The sequence below is a fragment of the Haemaphysalis longicornis genome, unplaced genomic scaffold, assembly GCF_048455015.1.
Source record: "Haemaphysalis longicornis isolate Haplotype H1 unplaced genomic scaffold, Haemaphysalis longicornis Haplotype H1 scaffold_8, whole genome shotgun sequence".
Lineage (NCBI taxonomy): Eukaryota > Metazoa > Arthropoda > Arachnida > Ixodida > Ixodidae > Haemaphysalis > Haemaphysalis longicornis.
Genome location: NW_027526445.1, coordinates 128,332,068 through 128,347,510, shown reverse-complemented (window position 1 = coordinate 128,347,510; position 15,443 = coordinate 128,332,068). Strand labels below are relative to the sequence as shown.

Here is a 15,443-nt window from a genome sequence, read left to right as displayed (position 1 = left end):
ATACATGGCCTTATCTAGCTGAGTTACTATATCCTCATATAAATATATCCTCGTATGAAGAGACATGTTCTATTATGTTCTACCCAGGCATCGCACGGGGTTGGTGAAACATTGCTGGAAGCATGAAACAAGGACGCTGGGATTCACGGGAGCAAACCATACTTCTGATGTGATGCCCACGACATGACGTTAATATCACTGGTTGGGAAAGAATGGATTGCTGAAGGACAAATCTTAATTCGTAAGAGCTTCCTCTTATATTTCTTACTGCTTTAACATTTAGTAGGTAATTTAATACTAAAAATAAAGCTCGGTTCTCAAAAATTACAGATTTGCTTGTTGCAAGTGCAATCATTTTGCATCTACACAGAACGCAAGATGGGTAGTTATTGAGGTTAACGTAAGGCTAGCATTGAGTGCCACATTTCTCGCAAGTTTATGCAAAATCCCTTTATCTGTGCAGAAATCCCCAACCTTCCAGCTTTCTTAATCTACAACCTGTGGCTACTTGTGCTACCGCTGTCTACCTTTGCTGTTCACACAGAGTGGTTTTCTCCAGACTGCTTGCCAAATAAAAACATCTAAGCTGTGTGGCAGCAAAAGCAAGGATATTTATTCGGAGAGCAGTGACCAGGAGAAATGAGGGTTCCAGAAGCAGCCGCAGGGCATGTTAACTGTGAGGACGGCTGGTAGCAATATTGGAGGCCGGCATGCATGAACAGTGAGAGCAAGCCACTAAAAAAGTTGTCACAAGATGTTTGCAAGTGGTTTTGTTCTAATAAGGGCTTGAAAGCTCTTGGAAACTTATTGAAACATCTTGAAAAGGACTTGTCCAGCAAGAAGTTTAGCTGGCTTGCAATTTCGTGTTATCCAGGCGACACAACTTCTCCAAGATGGCTTGCACGAATAACTTTTCGGCTTAGACATCTTCAAGAAGCTTGAATAAGCCTCTGTGAACAGTTTTTAGATTTTGAATGGCCCTTTCTGTGTTTCAACATATAATGGGGTGGGAATGCTAGACAAAGTACTGATTGAATATTACCTGAAGCAGCAACCACAGTCTTCAGCACACCTTGACGCATCATCATCATCATCATGAACAGCCCGCTGGGTCTATTGCAGGACAAAGGCCTCTCCCACCATCGACCTCCAACCGCTCCTGTCTGGTGTTGTTCGAGTCCATTTGTCTCCGAAATTCCCTATTTTATCCTTCTATCAAGTCATTGGCCTTCCCCTTCGAGACCTGTCTCTCGATATTGCATGCGTCTAGCAACAAGGGTATAGACGTTTCAGAGGGGGAACTTGCGGTTTACATTGCCTTACAGGCTCCCATATTATCCACTGCAATGTTACGAGTAGTGTGGTGAAGCGCATCATTTTGCTGACTTGAGCATGCAATGCAGTACACGACGTGGTCAGGACAGCTCATTTAAAGTAGAGTGCTAGCTCTGTGGTGAGTACGGCTGAGGGTTTTGCCCAGGATATTTTCTAGCATTGCCTGTACCTCAAAGGAGACGTAGTGAACGTGGTAAGTGAACAACAAGATGAAAATGTAGGTGGGGAGCATGCAAGACGTGCGGCAAGTCTCCAGTGTGATGTGGTATAGTTCGACGCGACATCGAAGAAAATGCGGTAAGAAATCGGGTCAGTCACACCGCTCAAGGAGATGTTCCGTTTCAAAATTGGTACAAGCCCAGCACTTTCGGTGCGATGCAGAACGTTAAACATGTTCATATGCCATATCACACCTCTAAACTGACCTACAATATACCAAACTACCCGTATGAAAAGAATGCGAAAAATTAAGCTAAGATCATTTTGCGCTTTAAAAAATGAGTAGTTTCGCAAGAAAAATTTGTCTTTTCGAGGGCTTGAACCCAGCACGTTCACTCCAAAAACCACGATTCTACACCTAGACTACTGAAGTGAAACAGCAGAGTTCTTTTAGCAGCCAGTCGAAAGAATAATGAGGAGGATTTTAACTGAACCAGTAGATGTCACTGGGTGCACACAGGAAGTGCATGGCTTGTAGCCACAGGGAAACGGAATCTCGCCTTTCAAAGAGGTGTCCGCAGCCAACCGTGGAGTTCGCTCCATTTTTAATAGTACTCTGAATATGATTGTAGTCTAACACCTCCCCTGTTAATTCACACCTTCTGGTCTGGAGCCTACCATGCACGCTACCCATTTTCCTGGCCGCCAACATGTGACCGCTATCGAGCAACTGCTGTAAAATAGAATGTAGACAGTCATATTCACTTAGATCTACTTGCAAAATTTTTATTGAATTACCCGGAAATACTCCCTGCAGGCAGGGCATTGCAAAAATTATCTGTGTAATTGAACATTCAAAAAGGGGAAAGGTATATTCTTGGGCATGGAAAGCAAGACAGAACCAGCTACCAGATTACCCAATGCAATAAACTCAGAAGTTCTAATTCCAAAACCCTCCCCGAAGTCTACACAGGGATCAATTAATGCACTTTAAACAAGAAAAAACAAATCAGCCATCAAGCAGCATGGCAACGCCGAGTCGCTGCACATTCTGTGTGGGAGGAGGAGGGCACGAACAGCAAAAAATTCGGCGGGGCGCAACTCGCCCGATAGTAGATCATGCTACGGTGGACCATCAGGGAGCCCATCATCTATTGAATTGTCAATGGGGCGTATAGTGGGGTCCACTCTCAGGTAGTCTTCTATCGACGGCATGAGGTTTAGTTCGTCGGCGCACTCTTTGAACATCATCAGCACGACGCTGGGAGGTTGGTTCGGGTCCAGTAGGGCCGCCATCTCGTCGACGTAGCTATCCGATGGGCTGTAGGATCCCGCCATCGTCCGCTCGATCAAGTCATCGACGATCTTGTCTGAAGCCGCGTAGTCGACTCTCACTCTGCCGGCCACCGACGCAGCCTTATGGACGGCAGAAGGCCTGCTGGATCCTTCCTCCTCGTCACCGGTCTCAGCGTCGCTGGTGGATTCTTCCGAGCTCCAGAGGCTGTCCCAGTAGGCGCGGTTGTATTCGTGGGCCGCCACGTCCGATGACGTTCCGGCAGCCCTTGTCGGCACGCTGGACGGACGCGAAGATGGCTTCTCAAGGCGAACAAGCTGTGCAGCGCGTCGCTGTCTATCTAGGGCACGCCTGACCGCTGTCTGTCTCCTACGCGATGGCGTGCCGTTTCCTCTGCTGTTCACCACGCGGCCACCATGCACAGTCCTATGGCCCTGGTGCGGTCTTCCCGATGAGGGCCCGGGGCCGCCGCCATCTTCCTTTTGGTTCGTTTTGTCTTGAGAGACACCCTTCTTACGGGTCACTGCCGGTAGCATGTCGGGGCGGCCTCTAATGAAGAAGTCGTTTTGAAACACGTGAAAATCGCGTGGTCCCGGATTTGCCGCGGTCGCCCTCTGTCTGGAACGAACCTTTCGGAACCCGTACAGGTTTAACTGCCTGATGAAACTGGTGAAGTTGTTCGTCTTGAAGATGTCCACGCGGTTTTCAAGATAGTCCGACAGGAATTTGTAATAGTCGACAACTACAGCGGTGCCATCCGTGGACCAAGCAATTGCGCCGGACTCACATTCGTTGACGATCTTCCAAAGCTTCTGGATCTTCCAAAGCCACTGTCACGTGTGCCACAAGACCGGCCACAGAGCAGACGTGTGCCCGCACCCCCCATCAACGCCCAAATGCAAGAATTGCGGCGTTCAACTGACTTCGGACCAGCACGAGTGCCGCCCTCAGTGTACTCTCTGCGGAGGCGCCCATACAACGGCAAGTAAGCCATGTCCCAAGAGGTTCCTACCACCGATCAACCGCAGAAAGGGAGGAGGCCCACCCACGAACGCCAGGAGTTCCCGCTCACTGTCCGTGGATGCTCGCAAAAGGACTCCAAACTCCCGGTCCCAATCCCGGAACAGGCGAGACAGTTCCCAGGCACCGACCAAAAGCGGAAAGGAATCAGGACGTCGCTCCCGATCCCGATCCAAGCATGCCTCCAAAACAAGGCCACGAAGCACCACGAGGGGAATCGGAGCATCGCAGACGACTACGTCACCATCTCAGGTGAGCTGGGCAAAGGTCGCCTCTCCCAAAGCTCAGCCCCCCCTTCACCACCCTGAAATAACACAGGTGCAGGCGCAGAATGCCCGCCTACTAGAGGAAAATGCTATTCTTAAAGCTGAACTTGCATCTCTCAGAGCAGAATTATCTGCGATGCGGGAGGAGTTCCTTAGCACACGCAGCATTGCAAAAGCCAGCACCCAGTCTTCCCCACCCGAAAAACGCAAACGGGCTGAAAAACCCCCAATCCCGCCGAAAGAGCAGCATCCCAACCATCCCCAGAACGCGCAACCCACACCTTCCATACCGACCCTCCAGCAGATAGAAGAATTAATAACACGATCTACCGAATCTATTCAGGCTACTCTAGAAAAGTACTTGACCGACCGCATGTTGCAATTCGATGCAAGAGTGACGGCACGCATAGTCAAGCTAGAGGAACATATGCTTCCGCTCGTGGCTCCTCAGCAGTGGCACAGCAACCAAACCTCCCAAATGGCTGACCCTCTCCAAGTCACCCCTCTTTTCCCCCAGGATGGCAGCACAACGATGCAGTAGGCAACCGAACACCCAACAGAAACTCACTGTCTGGCAGTGGAACTGTAGAGGATTCAAGAATAAGCACGGTTCACTCACCCAGTACCTTTCGGCATCATCTACCCCACCCGAAATTATCGCGCTTCAAGAGACTAACACCCAGGTCCACCTTCCCGGCTTCATCACATACAGCACAGAAAAAGGCAATAGTCTTCACACCCTTATCAGCAAGCGACTTGTCGCTATTCAACACCCCCTTCAACAGTCAGAGCCCTTAGGAATACTGCTCGAGCTAATTCCGAAAGCACCTTTTTCTGCTCAACATCTACTGCAGACCGAAGAGCTCTCCCCACGCCCTGAAGCAAGTAATAGAGCAAGCTGCCCACATGGCGGCCAACCATCCGCTGCTAGTAGTGGGCGACTTCAACGCAGCCCACCCCGTCTGGGGATATACTTACACCAACCCAAGGGGCAGAGCGCTGCACGCATTTATTATTGATCAAGATGTCACCCTGCTAACTGACCCCCAGCAAAGCACAAGAATAGGCAACAGCGTCACCAGGGACACTACCCCTGACCTCACCTTGACCAAATTTGTCCCCCGTGCCCGCTGGTCCCACTTAGGTGAGTACCTGGGCAGTGATCACGCCATCCTGGCCACCACCATATACGGAGAAGACTATCAGGCCACAATAGGAACCGCCCGCCTCACGGATTGGGCCAAGCTGAGAGAGGTCCGAGGACAACGAAACCAACCCGGAGTTTACCGCACCCCACTGTCCATACAAGACTGGATCGCACAACTCCGCCAAGACGTGCAGGAACACACCAAACAACTACAAACCACAACTACCACCCCGTGCATCGACGCTCGGCTTCTCCACATGTGGGAGGCCCGCCGCAGCCTCTTAAAACGGTGGAAGAAACAAAAGCATAACCGCAAGCTTAAGAAGCGGATCGCACAGCTCACGGCCGACGCAGCGCAATACGCAGCTATGCTCTGCCGAGAGAATTGGCTCACGCTCTGCGACGGGCTAAGGGGTACATTGAGCACCCGCAAAACCTGGAAACTGCTTCGCTTCCTCATCAATCCGGCCAACAGCAAGGCGGAATCACAAAACCACATGACCCGAATCATTCAACAACACCCCGGGACTATGGCAGATCTCCTCGCTAGCCTCCGGGATCGCTACCTCCCCACTCACCCGTCAGAACCGCTCCCGCCATACACCGGTAGCCCTAACCCCCTACTCGACGAGGACATCCATTTACACGAGGTTGCGGCAGCCGTTGGCGGTCTTCGAAGGCACACGGCACCGGGCATGGATCAAATTTCGAACAAAGTTCTGGTCAACTTGGATGATCAATCTCTATTAGATCTCACCTCCTACCTCAACCAGATATGGCGGGCTGGTGTTCTCCCAGCTGAATGGAAAACGGCAGAGGTCCGCCTAATACCGAAGCCGGGAAAACCACCTAGCATAGAAAATTTACGCCCCATTTCCCTCACGTCCTGCGTGGGGAAGCTCCTGGAACATATTGTCCTCAACCGGCTTCAAACGTATCTAGAAGACACAGGAAAGCTTCCCGGGACTATGGTAGGCTTCCGCCGTAATCTTTCCACGCAAGATATCCTACTTCAAATTAAAGAGGAGGTAATGGCACCTGCCACGCGAAATTCTCCTACTGCCATTTTGGCACTAGACTTAAAAGGCGCATTTGACCATGTGAAGCACACCGCCATCTTGCTTCGACTCAACTTCCTTGGCTGTGGCGCAAGAACATACCAGTACGTCCGAGACTTCCTCACCACCAGGCAAGCCATCCTCAAGGTCGGGAACCACGCCACTGATCTTTTCTCTGTGGGTGGGCGCGGTACACCTCAGGGGGCAGTCCTATCCCCCCTGCTGTTTAACATCGCCCTGCTCGGCCTTCCTTCTCTCCTAAACGACATACCGGGTATCCGGCACGGCCTATATGCGGACGACATTACCATCTGGTCGTCCACTGGATCGATAGGGGAGATTGAGAACCGTTTGCAAATGGCGGCGGACGTAGTGAACCACTACGCCCAATCGTGCGGTCTTAGTTGTGCCCCCCAGAAGTCTGAACTGCTACTGGTCTCCCGCCAAAAAAACCAACCACCTGGATCTCCGACGATCAAAATCCGCATGGACGGCCATACCATCAGCCCCTCTCAACACATCAAGATCCTTGGCATGACATTTCAAGCAGACCGCACATCCTCCATTCTAATCAACAAGTTAAAACACACCACAGAACAAGTAACCCACATGATCAGACGCATTGCCTCCAAAACGCGAGGTATGGGGGAGGCAGACACGCTTCGACTAGTCCAAGCGTTCATAATATCCCGGATCACCTACGCTATACCGTATGCTCTTCTGTCCGCGGGAGAACTCAAGAAAGTAGATACGATAATCCGGAAAGCCTACAAGCAAGCCATCGGACTCCCAGCAAGCACCTCCACAGACCGACTTCTCCAGCTTGGAATTCATAACACCGCAGAAGAATTAATCGAGGCCCACCTCTCAAGCCAAAGAGTGCGACTGGGAGCCACAGAAGCGGGCAGAGCCATTCTCTCCCGCCTGGGACTTTCAGTCCCACTTCAACACTCACCTCCTGACCTAAGAAGCATACCACACACAATCCGTCAATGCCTCATTGTTCCCCCTCTACCGCGCAACATGAACCCCGTGCACCACGCGGCGAGACGAGAGGCCAGAGCGAGAGCCATTTCGAGGCGATACGGAAACGAATCCGACACTGCCTACACGGATGCTGCCACATACCCCGGGATTCAGGCCACGACCGCTGTTGTAGTCATGAAGAAGCACCACCACACCAGTCTCACTATACCACACCACAACCCATTGCAAGCGGAGGAAGCGGCAGTCGCCCTCGCCGTGAGTCAAACCACAGCTACTGTCATCATCACGGACTCGCAGCAGGCGTGCCGAAATTTCGCTAACGGAAGAATCCACCGCACAACCCTCAAGATTCTTGCACAACGCCCCCCAAACCGTTCCATCAAGATCATCTGGGCCCCCGCTCATCTCGACGTTCCTGGCAACGAGACCGCCCATCTCCTGGCTCGAGAGCTATCCCGCCGAGCCGCTGTTGCCGGAAGTGAGCCTGAGCGCATGCACCCGATGGTCACGTACCGAGAAATCACGCTACACTACCGACTAGAGCGACAGCATTACCCCCCAGCGCACAAACAACTCCCCAGAGATCTGGAGCGACTCCTACGTGCCCTTCAAACGAATACTTTCCCCCACCCCACCAGAAGTCACATTTTGGCCCCTACCTGTTTCCCCCCGCAGTGCCGCTTCTGCGAGGCCCCCGGGACACTCTATCATATTGTAGGAGGCTGCGACCAAGCTCCGCTTCCCCGCCCCAATCCCTATCCCACCCATGAGCTTTGGGAGAGAGCCTTGGCCAGCTCCACCCTCGAGGATCAGCGTCAGCTGGTCGAGAGGGCTGTGGACGCGGCCCGAGCTCAAGGCGTCCTGGACTAGGGAAGCCACCCCGAAGACTCCATTTTAATTTTTTTTCTCAATAAAGAAAGTTTATTCTCTCTCTCTCGCGGAGCGCGACACGTGAGGAGAACTGGCTCAGTCCATCCACGGAGAATGCTGATTCTGGGGTAGTCGGGGTGTGGAGTGTCAAAATTATTTGCGCTGTGTCTCCTCTCACACATTGGTATCATCTAGCCACGGTGAACGCTCTTTCTGAATTGGAAAACATTTAATTATACAGTGAAACCTCGTTAAACCGTACCTGACGGGAGGTGAAGAAAGTACGTACTAACCGGCACTACAGTCTGTCCGAATGCATTAGGTTAAAGGGAAACCGAGTCGGGGATTCCACTTCACTACCTATAAAAAGGAACTACGGCTTATGCGGGTACAGTTTAACGAGATTACACTGTAATTCTATTTGGCATATGTCCCGGCGGAACACCGTCTTGTACTAAGGGTACCACCATCGCTCTCAGCCTGATGTGTCGCAGTATATGTCCTGGCGGAACCCGTGGTGTCTGAAAGCGCCTGTAGCCAGTTTGGGCAGGGCTAACAGCAGAGGTGAGAGAAGAGACCTTGAGTGTCTTCATAATGTTTCTGTGGGTAGTTCACAACACGAGGCCGCGGTGTTACGCCGGGACACATGCTGCGATGCATCAGGCTATAAGCGATGGTTGCAGTCTGCCTGTTGAAGTGAAGTCATTTTGCGTGGTCTGATGTAACAGATTCGTAGCTTGTCAGGAGTTTAGAATGGTCGGTAAACAATGACGATGAAGAAAAAAAAATGGAAGAGCTTTTACTAGTGGTGCAACGCTGGAGAAACAGCCGAGCTGCGCGACCTAGCTTCTCCCCAATCTGACAGCGGATCCCAGGAGAGAGGGGGCAGCCGGACCCCAGAAGTGCAAGGCCGTTTTGGACGGCGCTGTAAAGCAAATACCATTAAAGTATGTTTGTTGGTTGGTTGGTTGTCTCAGATTATGGCACATACCCACGCGGGGGATTGGCCAAGAAGCTTTGTACCTAATCAGGATGTGACCTCTATTATTTTAGATCTAAAAATTTAGAAAAGGAAATACAGAACAGAAATTTTTAATATGTATAATATGAAAGTAGAGTCAGGAAGAAAAATTAAATAAATGTGAACGCTTAGCTGGCTAGCAGGAAAACCGGCCTGTCGCCGCAACATAAGAGTGTAGGGCGGACACAACATCCCTGTGGCAGACTCCAAGGGCGGAAGCGCCTAGTGACAAAACTTCGGAAGTATTTAGCGGAAGGTGGAGGCGCCTAAAGGTTGACTCCAGATGCGTGCGTCGCATTGGGGAGAAGCTGCGGGAATTAAAGGGGAAATGTTCTACATTTTCCAGCTCGTCACAGAAAGGGCAATGCGGGGATGGGGCCAGACCAGATTTATAAAGATAAAAATTTAATGGGGGAATTTTGCACCGAAGTTTAGTGATTGCTACCCCGCATAGCCTTGATTCACAAAACATCGGCTTCCATGCATGACGAAGGGGGCTATAAACTCTAGAAGAGAGAAGGGCGTCTTGCCGATAAGTCTGGAGTAGTTGCGAACGTCTAAATCTCGCCCCCAATAGAAAGCTATCATTTGGACACTGCACGACCACAGGGATACCAAGAGACATACTGGCTAATTGATCAGCCACTTCATTGTACGAGATTCAGTAGCACTCGTCATCCCTATCGTCTTCGTCGTTCGACGGCACAGCCGCCTAGGGTCAATCCTCTTGTAGGGCGTCCTAGCCTCCATGACCTTTATTTCTTCGTCAGCTTCTCCGGTGGGCGTCTCCACGTGTGGATTGTGAAGGGTGGCTTGACAGATTCGTGCCCGCCTCTGCAATAGCTCCGAAACGCATGAGACGAGTCGGGCGGATGCTCATGCTTCTTCAAATCCGCTCTCTTGCTAACTTTAACCCGGTGGTCGCCATTTTAGACCGCGAGAAGCATTCCAATTATTTGCAAGCTATTTGTAGAGCGCAAGTCTACGCGCGCTCCTCGTACGGCGAGGAGGAACCGAAGACTGTCACCCTCGAATAGAAAGTTTTAGCAAAGCGGCGCTACGGCGGGGGGTTCCCGGGCCCCGACTGCGCACGCGCGCGCGGGGACGGCGAGGAGGTCGCCCCTCATCCGAACGAATGCGCGGGCTCGGCGAGGCATGGGCGCCCGTCCCCGCAGAACGAATGCGCACCTGCTCAGTCGGGTCCCGGCACCCCCCGCCGTAGCGTTAGAGCACGCTAGCCGCTTTGCGAAAACTTACTTCCAGCCCGATTACGTCGCCTCCCTCCGACCCATCCCCGTCTCGACGACGACCCCGCTACGGAGTTCCCAAGCTCAACCGACCAAAAACTTCACGTGGGCAACACAACGGCCTCCGGCTCTACGGGTGGGAGCCTTGCAGCGACGGGCGCGCCACGGGTCCGTTGCGCCGAAGACGACGACGATGGAGGCGGGAGCTGGAGCACGTGCGCTCAGTATTTTTTTCTAAAACCACTGCGTGAAGTTCGGGCCGGGTACCTCGCTCCGGGGAAGGGTGTTTTTATTTTATTTTTATTATTTTTTTTTTTTGGGGGGGGGGGGGGGTATTCTTTGGCTAACGCCAACGGACCAAGCTCAAGCCAAAACAGCTCTGATGTTAAAAAGCGGACACGAAGTATCGGAAGAAGATATAACGCGAGACTCAAAGGAATGTAACTTACGATTTCAAAAATACTTTACCAATACGGCGCTGCCGAGCCGTGTTACACCGAAGCCTATATACAATTTCGGATTATATTTACGTCCACTCGCGCGTTTCCAGCTGTCTTGTCCCACCTCGCCAGTCCTGAGCTCTGTCGCGTACTTTTTTGGCACGTGTCACTTCTATGGCACTCATTGACCTTGTCAGCTCGTATTGAGCTAAAAAAATTTACGTCGCTGTAAAATTTGACAAGATTAATAGAAGCCATTCACCCCGACGCTGGGACATCTAGCGGTGCCGTCAAGACCACTCAAGGCGACTGATAGACGTGTCAACAGTGTCAACCCGTACATGCCGTTTCGTATCCATCGCCTTCCTTTCCAATGGACCCAAGCGGGGGTGAGACAGCTGCGCATATTGCGCAGTTTTGATACAAATTTGTTTTCCTGCGCCAGGCTGCTCCAAAAGCTTGAAAATTTCAAAAAGTGCGCCAAACTGCTCCAAAACAGTCTGAGGAGGGCTCTTTTAACGCTCACGTCAGTTTCAGTGGGGGAAAATGCTTACTGACGGTATAATTTTCCAGCTCCCTGAAAGTGATGGTGTTTAAAAAAAGTTCAATTGATTGATCAATTGTCCTTGAGATATTGTTTTTTCGAAAGTTACAATGTGGGGGGTTGCACATGTTTGTTCTGTGAGGTTTTAAAATTACACCATCGAAAGCCATTCCAAAGTCCTGTAGAAAAAATACTTACGTGTACTGAGGCGACAAACTACCTGTTCAAGTTGAAAAAAACGGCAGTTTTCGGAGCGCCGTATCTCCGGAGCGACTGGGCGCCGCCGTCTTGGGGTGGTAAACATGGCCGCCGGGCGAAGCAGTTGCTCGTGGTTCAGGCAGAGTGCTCTTCGCCGATTTTTGCTGTGGTTTTGGTTATAAGGGTTACTTGGTTTACACTTAGTCGTTTGATATGTTGCGGGAAGTTGCGCGACTCGAAAGATGGGAGTTCATCCGAAACATGGCGCCTGTGAATTCGCCGCGTTTCGGCCTTGAATCTGAGGCGCAGTGCGTGCTTGAAGTGAAATTTCAGACTCATTGCGGTGTTATAAAACGCTGAGTTATTCCTGCCTTTGACAGCGAGCTCGCGAGCGGCGGGAATGGAATGAGCGACACTGCAGAAGTGGCGGCGGAGGCTACACCGCCGGAAAATGTTCAAGCAGTGTCCGATAGCGGTACGGGCCATTATTGCACGCTAGTAATAATGGTTCATCTGTCTGAAGCGAAATTTAATGCCAAAAGAAAACTCCCACCTCCCCTCGCGGGTATCCCTGTGTAGATGCGACGCATAGGGGGTCACGTTGCAGCGTTGGACAGCGGAGGAACGGCGCTGGAACGATGGAGCGGAGCGGCGCAGGCACCGCGTTTTATAGCGCGCATAACGGTGAGGGGACGCGCCGGCGCCAGTGCGTCTGCCGCGACTATGACGCAACACAATCCACTTTAATCCAATCCAAATCCAGGCCAAGCCAATCCAATGGAATCCAATCCAATGCCCCTCGCGAGAGAGTGTTCGCTATCGGAGAGGGGAGGGGGTGAGCGGCGGAGAGCGCAGCTCGCGCGGCGAGGAGAATGGGGGAGGGGCGGACGCCGACGACGCCGGATGAGATGCAGTCGCATCTAAAAGGGAGGTGGCTAAACATACCAACCTTACTCAAAGTATGAACGTAGTGAACGTGCACCTTGGGAATGGAAATGGGAGGGCTGGTGGGGTGCGACGACTGTCACCTCGCTTTGCGCACCTTTTGACATGATTCTACACTTGTGCGTAAAGCCGAGTCTGGGATTACAAAAATAATTTCCGCATTCACATGATAATTAAAATGCCTTAAGATTGCTGAGTTTTGCTTTTTTTTTCATTGTTTTGCGATATTTTCAACGGAACTCCAGCTCTCTATGCATTGAGCCAAAGAATTTAAAAATGGTTCGTAAAAAGGTAGTGCAGTTCGTAACTTATGATGCTCTGGTAGAAAAAAACTTTATTGAATGGCTGTTTCAGTGTTATATACGTTCGAAACGGATTAAAAAGTGCACTTGTCCAATCAGAGTTGCCAAAAATTTGATTTTTGGGCTCTTAAGGTGACAGTAAATGTTCTTCTGCTCCAAAATCACGATTTCGCTGCTCCCAAATCTGATTAAGCTGTCTCACCCCAGCTCGATTCATCGACGAAGGAACACGGGGTGATGTTCAACAGCCATCACACGCAACAACCGGACGACCTTATATGCTATGGACGCCAATTGGCTAAATCGGGAGCGAACAGGAGCGGAACCGGAAATGGCCTTCTGCGCCGCCGAATAAACGATATTTCCCATCCAAGAGACTGGAGTTCTTACTTACACTCAGCAAAATAACTATCCGCACGGCTACGTATTTAATGTAGAGCTTTACATCAAGAATCACGCCGTCCGAAATGCACCCCACTTCCAAACATCGGGCTTCATAATAGCCAAAGATGGACCCGGCATACACGCTCTCTCAGCACACATTCACCCAACTTACAACAGCGCACACTCACTCAACTCATGCGCATCATCCATAGCGGTGGGCCAAGTGTCCATACAGGGAGGAGGGCCTGTGAACTAGTGATTTTGTTGACTAAGGCGAAAGCAAAGGCCCTGCTGTCAGTAGCAGGCATTGAAGTCTAAACGTTTAATTCGCACCACGAAACCGGGAGCCGCTCAGGGGTCACTTGTAGCCCCTCGTCGACACGTCGAAACGGCATCTTGTTGCATCACGTTTATGTTCCCCGTCTTCGCTCCATTAACTTACGTGGAGTAGTTGAAAGCCTTTATTGCAATACTGAAAATGTACGCGAATACTTTTGTCACTGCTACGAGGAAGTAAAACGATGTAATCATTCTATTGTGGCTATGTATAACTAAAGCGAGGAGCACATTTGCTACTAGCATCATCTGACCACTAAAAACGACTACTCGATCAAGTGAAATTGCTGTCAAAAGCCATTACAGTTTCTAGACAATTAACACGATTAAACATTGTGATATGAACGAACTAAATATACCAACAATAAATTGAAAGAACGAACAAGAAACAATGTGAGTTAGAACTCTATAAATAAATTTTCGGTGTATCAGTGGCAAGCTTATGGCGCAGAACCAAAAAAGAAGAGTGCCCCGTGCACAGCAGTGATGTTGGATCCAGTCTGCCGGTACTGAATCTCGAAAGCGGCAGCTAGTCAGCCAGCGCGTTCTAGCAAACGACCAGTCATCTCGAGCGCTGACTCCTGGTGCGCGCATGCTGCGACTTCAGCCATCCACTTTTACAACGGAGTTTCAAAGAGATCATTCGCCGGTGGTACGGACCTCGGTATCCAGCATGCGGACGTCTTCTATCGGCGGCACAAGGGGGGGTTCGTGGCCGTGCCCATGGAGCATAAGCCCGACGGTCGGCAGCTGACTCGGGTACAGCTGCAGGGCGACCGAGTTCCCTCCGTGGATCTCCGCCGGGCTCTCGGAACTCGCCGTTGCTGGCAGGATCCATCCGTCGACGTAGACGTCCGAAGCGGCGTCGTCGACGATTCCTCCTTCGCCGTCCGCCGACGACTGAGCCATCGCATCGCGGAGCTCCCTCCTGGCGTCGACGTACAGGCTGTAGTCATACTCGTCGTCGCTGGCATCGGTGTCACTGGGCTCGGTGTCGCTAGTCTCGGTGTCGTCGCTAGAGTCTTGTTGGCATATCGTCGTCATGCTACCACTGTGGGCTCCGTTGTTGGCGCTGCCCGTCATTTCCGCCGGCGTCCCGACTGCGTTGACGGTGGTGCCCATGGTAAGCGAGGGCGGTCTTCCAAGGCGGGCAGGCTGGCCGTCGCGTAGCTCTTGGTCCTGGGCTCGCCTCACCGGAATCTTCCGCTGTCGTCGTGAGGTTCCGTGGCCTCGGCTGTGCCCCGCGCGGGCATTGTCTACGAGGCCTTGGCATCGGCGCGATCCTCCCGACGAGGAGCTGGGCTCGCCGCCATCTCGGTTCTTGTACCAACGGCCTGGCTTGCGGACCACCTTTGACAACATGTCGGGCCTGTCTCTGAGGAAGAATTCGTGTCGAAATACGTGCAAATCGTCGTTTCCCACAAAGTCCGCAGTCCGCCTGAACCGGGAAGCAACCATGCGGAACCCGTACAGATTAAGCTGCCTTGCGAAACTGGCGAGGCAGTTCGTCTTGAAGACGCCACGCTTCTCGTCAAGGTAGTCCGACTGGAATTTGGAGTAGTTTATGACCACTGCCGTGCCGTCCTTAGACCAGGTTATGGCGCCGGACTTACATTCGTTGACGATTTTCCAGAGCTTCTTGGGGAACCTCCAATGTTGAAATTTGCGCGAAGAGAACAGTTCAGTTGCTTCGGAAGGATCCATGGGCGTTCGAACGAACGCGACGGCCCACACGAGTGAGGATGGAATATACCTTCACGAGCTTCACGCGGTTGTGTTCTATTTTATTCGCGCTTATTCGGCAGTACGAACATTCGGAGCAAAAAACAAGAACAAAAAAATTCTATAGAAAAGAAAATAGAACAGCTACGAGGCGTGCGGCGGCAGAGT

General features: G+C 51.5%; 1 protein-coding gene across 4 annotated transcripts in view; it reads left to right on the top strand.

Moving 5' to 3' along the window:
* LOC144150106 (uncharacterized) overlaps positions 1 to 15,443 on the top strand; it is a 210,695-nt gene that overhangs the window by 156,352 nt on the left and 38,900 nt on the right. Inside the window, exon 3 of one of the 4 annotated variants that reach the window (XR_013318431.1) lies at positions 88 to 254. The exons of the other annotated variants lie outside the window; for them this stretch is intronic. The gene's annotated coding sequence lies outside the window, so the exon portion shown is untranslated. Of the gene's footprint in view, positions 1 to 87; positions 255 to 15,443 lie in introns of those variants that run through there. 4 annotated transcript variants of the gene reach the window in all.